The following is a 9,454-nucleotide window of genomic DNA, read 5'->3' as shown; positions in this document are numbered from 1 at the left end:
ATTTGCAGTGTTAGGGTACGTAGAGATACCTTTAGGTCAGGTTGCTGTACATTAGTAATGAACTTTAACAGCTGTTTCATAAACACTGTTCCAATGTGAAAAGACTACATGACAGCACTAGACATAGGGAATTAACAAAATTGTGATGTTAATTTACATGTCAGTTCTCAGGATTCAAAAAAACCAGTTGGGGAGCACTTTAACCTCTCTGGACACACAGTTTCTGACTTGCAAGTTGCCATTCTGTAAGGAGAAATTGCTGAGCTGGAATTCATGGGCAAATTTGAAACTCTGAATAAAAAAGTTTAAATAGAAACCTGGAGTGGTTCTCACATTACAATAGATAATTTTCCTTTCAGGTACCCTCACCTTCTCATCACTGTTGGAGATGAGCCACATCCACTCTTAATTTAATTAGCGCTGATGTCACACTCCCATCTCTGTATTTTCCTTTTTTCTTTTCAGCATCTGAGGAAGTGAGTTGTTTCTCATGATAAATTTGTTAGTCTTTAAGTGCCCGCAGACTCCTTGTTATTGTAGCAATGCTGTGTAATGTAACACAAATTTTAAGTTCATCTTGACTTTTTTATACATTTCGATGCTTAGCAGGCTGCATTTTTCATGTCCGCACATTTCCACCTCTGTGCTTAAACATGCTTACCTGGTGCCAATTAACACCATGTAAGCTAAACATCTCCAGTGGCTTTATCATCTAACCAATGTACTACAGCTTCAAACAGCAGCCCCTCCCTCTGCATGTTATGGAAAATAGTCTTTTTCCTGGGACTTCCGGTTGTTCTGGCACAACAAACCACTGACATTGTTTTACGTTAGGAGAAGAGGATGCTGCATACCAAATTTGGTGGCCCTAGCTCTTATTGTTTAGGAAGAGTTTTTGAATAAATGGACACACAGAAGACAGACAGATGCACTCTCGTGTGTGGTGATTATTTATATATAAAAAATAAAATAAAAAAATCCTGAGTTCCATTTCAAGCTCTGGAAGAAGTGTGCTTTAGTGGGCCTAAACTCCTGTGCCTCTTCCTCCCAATCTTGATCTTGTTGCCCAATCCCCTCCACCCTGCCCCCATCCAAGTCCTATCTTTTCCCAATCTCTGGCTCCTTACCCAAGTCCCACTCTCTTGTCCTAGCCAATCTGAGTCTCTCCCTCCAGGCCAGCTGTCTGAGTCCCAGTCCCCACCTTTATTCCGTGTCTCTCTCTCTCCTCCCCCCATGTTCATTTCTAGAGTTTTGCCTCTCTGGTCACAGTTTCCCCCTCCTGCCCATCCAGTCCCAGTTCTCTCCACCCACTCTCTCCCCTCCTACCCACTGACTCCTTGTCTCAGTCTCCCCACCTTCCTGGCTACTTGTCCCAGTTTCTTAGAAGTCAGTCCCAATTCTAGCCCTGTACCTTATCATAGAATCATAGAATCATAGGACTGGAAGGGACCTCAAGAGGTCATCGAGTCCAGCCCCCCGCCCTCAAGGCAGGACCAAGCTCCATCTACACCATCCCTGACAGATGTCTATCTAACCTGTTCTTAAATATCTCCAGAGAGGGAGATTCCACCACCTCCCTTGGCAATTTATTCCAATATTTGACATCCCTGACAGTTAGGAATTTTTTCCTAATGTCCAATCTAAACCTCCCCTGCTGCACTTTAAGCCCATTACTCCTTGTCCTGTCCTCAGAAACCAAGAGGAACAAATTTTCTCCTTCTTCCTTGTGACACCCTTTTAGATATTTGAAAACTGCTATCATGTCCCCCCTTAATCTTCTTTTTTCCAAACTAAACAAGCCCAGTTCATGAAGCCTGGCTTCATAGGTCATGTTCTCTAAACCTTTAATCATTCTTGTCGCTCTTCTCTGTATTCTTTCCAATTTCTCCACATCTTTCTTGAAATGTGGCACCCAGAACTGGACACAGTACTCCAGCTGAGGCCTAACTAGTGCAGCGTAGAGCGGCAGAATGACTTCACGAGTTTTGCTTACAACACACCTGTTGATACAACCTAGAATCATATTTGCTTTTTTTGCAACAGCATCACACTGTTGACTCATATTCAACTTGTGGTCCACTATGACCCCTAGATCCCTTTCCGCCATGCTCCTTCCTAGACAGTCGCTTCCCATCTTGTATGTATGGAACTGATTGTTCCTTCCTAAGTGGAGCACTTTGCATTTCTCTTTATTAAACCTCATCCTGTTTACCTCTGACCATTTCTCTAACTTGCTAAGGTCATTTTGAATTATGTCCCTATCCTCCAAAGAAGTTGCAATCCCACCCAGTTTGGTATCATCTGCAAACTTAATAAGCGTACTCGCTATCCCAATATCTACATAATTGATGAAGATATTGAACAGTACGGGTCCCAAAACAGACCCTTGAGGAACTCCACTGGTTATCCCTTTCCAGCAGGTTGTAGAACCGTTAACAACAACTCTCTGACTACGGTTATCCAGCCAATTATGCACCCACCTTATCGTGGCCCTATCTAAGTTATATTTGCCTAGTTTATCAATAAGAATATCATGCGAGACCGTATCAAATGCCTTCCGAAAGTCTAGGTATATGACATCTACCACTTCTCCCTTATCCACAAGGCTCGTTATCCTATCAAAGAAAGCTATCAGATTAGTTTGGCATGACTTGTTCTTCACAAACCCATGCTGGCTATTCCCTATCACTTTATTACCTTCCAAGTGTTTGCATATGATTTCCTTAACTACCTGCTCCATTATCTTCCCTGGGACAGACGTTAAACTGACCGGTCTGTAGTTTCCTGGGTTGTTCTTATTCCCCTTTTTATAGATGGGCACAATATTTGCCCTTTTCCAGTCTTCTGGAATCTCCCCTATCTGCCATGATTTTTCAAAGATCATAGCTAAAGGCTCAGATACCTCCTCTATCAGCTCCTTGAGTATCCTGGGATGCATTTCATCAGGACCTGGTGACTTGCTGACATCTAAGTTTCCTAAGTGATTTTTAACTTGTTCTTTGTGTATCCTATCTTCTAAACTTACCCTCTCCCTGCTTGTATTCACTACGTTAGGCACACCTCCAGACTTCTCAGTGAAGACCGAAACAAAGAAATCATTGAGCATCTCTGCCATTTCCAAGTTTCCTGTTACTGCTTCTCCCTCCTCACTAAGTAGTGGGTCTACCCTGTCCTTGGTCTTCCTCTTGCTTTTAATGTATTTATAAAAGGTCGTCTTGTTTCCCTTTATGCCTGTAGCTAGTTTGATCTCATTTTGTGCCTTTGCCTTTCTAATCTTGCCCCTGCATTCCCGTGATGCTTGCCTATATTCATCCTTTGTTATTTGTCCTAGTTTCCATTTTTTATAGGACTCCTTTTTTATTTTGAGATCATGCAAGATCTCCTTGTTAAGCCAAGCTGGTCTTTTGCCATATTTTCTATCTTTCCTACACAGCGGAATTGTTTGCTTTTGGGCCCTTAACAACGTCCCTTTGAAATACTTCCAACTCTCCTCAGTTGTTTTTCCCTTCAGTCTTGCTTCCCATGGGACCTTACCTACAAGTTCTCTGAGCTTATCAAAATCTGCCTTCCTGAAATCCATTACCTCAATTGTGCTGGTCTCCCTTCTACCTTTCCTTAAGATCATGAACTCTATTATTTCGTGATCACTGTCCCCTATACTGTCTTCCACTTTCAAGTTCTCAACTAGTTCCTCCCTATTTGTTAAAACCAAATCCAGAACAGCTTCTCCTCTGGTAGCTTTTTCAACCTTCTGAAACAGAAAGTTGTCTCCAATGCAGTCCAGAAACTTATTGGAGAGCCTGTGCCCTAGCTCCTGTCAGATCCATCTCCCCTAACTCCCATTCCCACCACATTGGTCTTAGTCCCAGTCTCCTTGTCATCTAATTCCAGCCCACCTCCTTGCCCTGCCAGCTCCTTAACCAATCCCAATGTTCGAAACATGTCCCAGCCTGTTCCTCAGTCTTGGCTTTCAGTCTCCTTGTCCAATGAGCCCCACCATCCCTCCCCCTTGTGGCTCCAATTTCCATCCTCTCCTGCTTAGGTCTCAGTCCAAACCTCCCACCTTTAAATTCCTAATCCATGCCTCTTCACCAGCTACCAACCCCATTATTCAACTAGTCCCAGACTCTCTGCCCAATTCACCTCCAATGTCACCATACTCCATGCCCTCAACCTAATTCTCTCTCTATCCCAAGTCCATCTTTTGTCCTCTCTGCATTCAAATCAGATTGGTTCTTCCTTCATGCTACCTGCAGTGCCAACAAGTTGGGAGGTGTGACTATGAGTCATAAGTAGAGACAGGCTCCCTGCTGCCAGTTTCTGGATCTTGCCTGTAGCAGTCACTGCAGGGAACGTCCTTCTGATCCCCTGGAACTCCTGAGCTACTGAACTCCCAGTCACTTTGTGAGGGTGGCACATGCGCAGTCCAGCCACATGCAGACACTATGAGGAGAAGAAGCATGCTCAATGGGGACAGAATCTTTGGAGAGTTTAAACGCTAAAAATCAAAGACGACTTTAGAGGGCATGTGCCGACTACAGTTTTTCAAAATCTTATAAACTGATCAAATCTGGGCAGATTTTCATGGAAACAACTAAAGGCACATCCTAGACACAAAGATGCCCCCTGTTAATTTTCAAAGTCCTGCTTCCAAAGCATGAGGGTACTGCCTCTGTTTAAAAAAAAAATCTTGACCTTTTCTTGAACAGAGGCAAAAAATATTTTGTTCCCTAGCCTCATTCTTGGGCATGTCTGAACCCTTTGGCCTTACATTTTCCAATAAATAAATCAGCCTGATGCAGACACTTCCCATGGGAAATTTCAGGTCAAATGCTTAAACTTTTAAACAACTGAAAACAGGGTCAGTCATAATAATATGTGGTGCTAACAGCCCTACCTATAAAACCTAAGCTCTGATAATAAAGGTTTGTGTATAATTGTGCGTGAATACAATTATTTTCTACATCATTATATTTCTTCCTTAAGGGGCCTCTTCGTTCTCCTCTTTTTCATGAGCACGTTATTCTTGAACCTTCTAGATAAGTTCTAGATAGGGGCTCAACAAAGGCTGGGCAGGGAGGATGTCCCTAGCATGTTTTCCAGAAGCTAAGAATGGGTGACAGGGGCTGGATCAATAGATTATCTAGTCTGTTCATTCCCTTTTGGTCACCTGGCATTGCCCATTGTCAGAAGACAAGATATCAGGCTAGATGGCCCATTGGTCTGAGCTAATGTATCTTATATTCTTCAGATCCCTCTTTCCATCTTTTTTTTATTCCTTATTCTTCTTTTGTCTTTTTTATATAATTTTCCACCTGCCTTGTTGAAACACTCCATCTGCTAGTCCTACCTTGATCAATTGTTCTTACCATGAAGTGTGCTCCACTTTCATTCTGGAAGAACTTTTAAGCATTATTTAATCCAGCACTGTCAGGCAGTTCCTATAATCCATCCCTAGAGAAATTATTGAATTTCAACCCGCTTGGGAGTTGATTCTCCAAGATCGGTTACTTCTTTTTGTTGAAATAGGTTGACTTCAATAAGCAGCCCTTGCATCTTTAAAATAGTTTTTAACATTTTCCTATTTGAGTTTTAATGTTGCAAATGGCTTACCCCACCTGGACCCATATGTATGGAAAGTATTTTTATTGTCAGTGTTCTCTCTGCTTATAATTGCACCTTGTATAAAAAAAATTATCCATACCCAAGTAGAGATTAACAGCTTTCCTGCCTCCAGGAATGCTATCCTCATTCCCTCCCTATCGCTGCTGCTTCTTCATGCCAATTGACTGAAGTGGGTATAAATTTCTTTAAAATAAATATTCCCCACTCAGTTTCACTGGTGATAGTGTTTTACCTCCACTTTGCATGCATGGGACTATTCTTGTAGCTGGGAAATGCTGGAGTCCATATCCCTTGCCCCTATCTCTCAGTCCTACTATACACCCCACACTAGTCTACACTGCTGGAAATGTCCCTTGTACAGAGGGAATCCTCAGTTTACCACTTATGGCAATTTTGCCTCATCATAAAAGGTGGGTATGGACAAGTTGTCCCTATGTCCTAGAATAGTCTGAGGCCAGTAGTAGCCATCAAAGTTTACAGTAGAATTGAGGATTTTCTAATTTGTACTGAGGGACTGGCCTAGAAGTTGAGCCAGCCAAAGATTGTGTGTACAGTGGGAAGCACAAACAGCAAAAATACAGGAAAATATACAGAATTTGAAATGTTTTTGGCCATATGTAGATAAGTAAGAGTCGTTATCCCCATTAGACAGAGTAGAATAGGAGAATGCTACAGAGAGTTACTGCTCCCTGTCCCTACCCCAAGCTCGCTGACTATCAGATTTGCTGGGTTTCCAGAAGATCTAGGAGAAGAAGGGAGGCCATGCTGGAAAGGTCCTGCATCCCTGTTCCATGGGCATCCGCCTTATCGAGGTCCCTTATCGAGTTCCATAGGCATCCGCTCATTGTGTATTTGAAGCAAGGAACTTTGGATGCCATGTGCTTGTTTTCTTGAAGGCAATTTGAGTTGTGCCAAACAGATTGGGCCCTATGGTAATGGTCTATAAATAGGTAATAAAAATGAAAGGATCACCTGCACCTTTCTCTTAGCAAGTAATAAAGTTTAATTATTGTATTGCTATTCTGAAAAAATGTCCTGTGGTTTCCAGGAATACTGAAATTTTCAGTGTGACAAGTTACTTTTCTTCCCTGTTGCAATCTCCTCCCTTACAAGTATGTGATTAAGTCTTAGGAAGTTTGTAAAACAAAAATCAGTTTGGTGGGAAACACTGACACCATGGAACAACTATGAAGCCAGATGACTGATTTATATCCTGCTTGAAGTCAAAGTCAAATAAAACCTAATCTACTCTCCCACAGGGTGCTTCTAAAGTCAGAAGTAGGCTGATTATTATCTGTACCTCACAAGTCATGCTTTCCCTTAATATTTTGCTCTATTATAATTCCATTGTATTGGGGAGGCAGGGGAAACTCCCATCACTCCTGGGTTTTTTGTTGACATATCTGGAAATGAATATTTGATATGAAAGATTACAAATAAAAAATATATGGAGTAAACAAATCTAACAAAGCTGTTTTCCTGTGAAACCTGTTTCTGCTCTTTTTCCTCCAACTGCCTTTAAATTTTTGACAGCAAGACACTTTGCACTGTAGAAATGCTAGACATTTGGTAAATTTACTGTGTGATGCCACCACTTTCAGTCTGATATGAACTTATTATTTTCTTGCTTAATAAATTTAGTACTGTAAGACACCAGAAATACTACTACTGACAATTTGTCTGGTGGTGGTCTGTTTTTAATGCGGTGTATATTTCAGGGGGAAAAATTAACGCTAATGACAAAGCTCAAGTGGGAAAATGATAATCCAAGGTATTAAGCAGGATATGCAGCCTGTAAGATGGTGTGGCAATGCTCCAGCTATTCCCCAATGGGGCTCATGCAACGGGCAGATAGTGTTAGCATCAGAGGTTCACTGGGGCCCTCTACATGGCATCTTTCTCTTTACTTGAGGACGGAGCCACAGACTGCTGAATTATTCACCACAGGCTAGTTCATAAATTTGGGACTCCAGAGGGGATTTTACCCCAATCTCTCATCTTGAGACAGAGATTAAGATGTTGTGGGGAATTTGGGGGGAACCTGAGCCTGCCCACGACTCCAGATTCTGGCCCACGGACCCTATGCAGTAGCAACAGACAGGGTTACTGCCACTCTCAATCTGGAAGCTTTTTCCCTGGCCTGAGCCACTTCCTCAAACAGTCCCTCCCAGTACCTTTCCTTTGGTACCTGCTCATCAGTCCTCCACTCACACAACACTTCCTCCTTCCTGTCCTTCATGCTTTTCCTTCCTTGCCTGGCAGGGAGACCTTTCAAAGGCCTTAACTGGCTGCAGGTGTTTAATCTGCCTGTAGCTTTGAGAAAATTCTAATTGACCGTAGGTGCCTGCCTGATTATGCTGGATTTAGGCTTTTTTTTTTTAAACTCAGGAAAGGGAAAGCTGTTCACTGGTGGGAATATGTGCTGGAGCTTGGGTGAGCACCGGCCTGGTGAGCCTTCCCAACCACTCTCCCCTCATGATCCGAGCTGGCTCCATGTGTTGCAGCCGGTCCCCTTTCAAACCTCAGCAAAGAGTCATCTGTACTCACTCTGCTTCACAGTCTTCACTTCCTCACCTTTGTATCCCGCCCAGACAGCAAGTGACAGGACCTCTTACTATCAATAGAGGGTTGGGAGCCTTGGTGGGCCAGTCTCTACTCCACCTTGGTTCCACCTGCCAGGGACATCAGCTGGAGAATCCTCCATGGCGCTGTGAGCACGGGCATGTACTTGGCACGGTTCACCCCTGTTCCTGACACTTGCCCCTTCTGTGGCGTGAGAGAGACCCTGGTGCACATTTATCTTGTGCGCCAGGTTATAGCCCCGCTTTCTGCTTCTCCAGAACCTCTTGTTGAGGTTCTGGCTGCACTTCTCCCCTCATTTATTAATTTATGCACACCCCATCAAGTTGCGGGACTTCCTCATCAACCTCCTCCTGGCTCTGGCCAAGATGGCAGTTTACAAGACCAGGAAGCAGAGGTTGGCTGAGGGAGGGAGCTGCGACTGTGCGGCCTATTTCCGCTCCTGTGTCCATTCATGCATTCGGCAGCGGACACTGGCTCTCTCGAGACCTTTGAGGAGCAGCGGGCACTGTCCGGGGTTCTCTGCTTTGTTTCTCTATCTGGTTCCCTCATTTTAGCTCTGTGACCCTGTTGGAGGCAGCCCGCAATGACACTTTTATCTACCCCTGTGGGGAGTCGGGGGGGGGGGACCTTCTGGGTTGTGCCGCCCTCTTGCTCTAGCCTGTGGGAGGGACGTCCGTGGGACGAGAGAAGCCAGTGCTTCTTGCCCAACGCTCTCCTTCCCTGGGCGTACCTAATTCGGTCCTGACCCTTCAGGCTTCACACCCCTCGTGCCATCTATAACCCTCAGGGATTACAGTTCACCCTGAGTGTCCCTCCAGTGCTCCCCTTTCCAGTCCGATGCCCTCAGGAGCAGCTGTGTCCTCAGTAAGTTTATTGCTGCTTAGAACTGCACAACTTGTTTCAGTTCAAGCAAGCATTGGGCAGAACCTGGAGTCGGGTAGGGGGACGTGGGCCTGTCCTCACCTCCAGGACCCAGCCCAAGGCCCTCTGGGTCTAGATGTCAAACCCTTAAGGCTGAGGGATGTTCCTCGCCACAGCCCTCCAATCACTCGGGCTAATGCCCACCCTGGGCCTCTTCCTGCTGCACCTGCACTCACCCTTATGTACTCTGATCCAGGATGTCATTCTTGGGGACGCCGACTGCTTCAATTGCCAAAGAGTCGCCGGACTGGCCGGCTGCCGATGGCTGCTTTTCCCCAGTTGTGATGGCCGCTCTCCCTCCCAGAGGGGTGGCTCACCTGGCTAT

This window comes from Pelodiscus sinensis, chromosome 17 (assembly GCF_049634645.1).
Source record: "Pelodiscus sinensis isolate JC-2024 chromosome 17, ASM4963464v1, whole genome shotgun sequence".
In the NCBI taxonomy this organism is placed as follows: Eukaryota; Metazoa; Chordata; order Testudines; family Trionychidae; genus Pelodiscus; species Pelodiscus sinensis.
Note: the sequence above shows the minus strand (reverse complement) of the source record.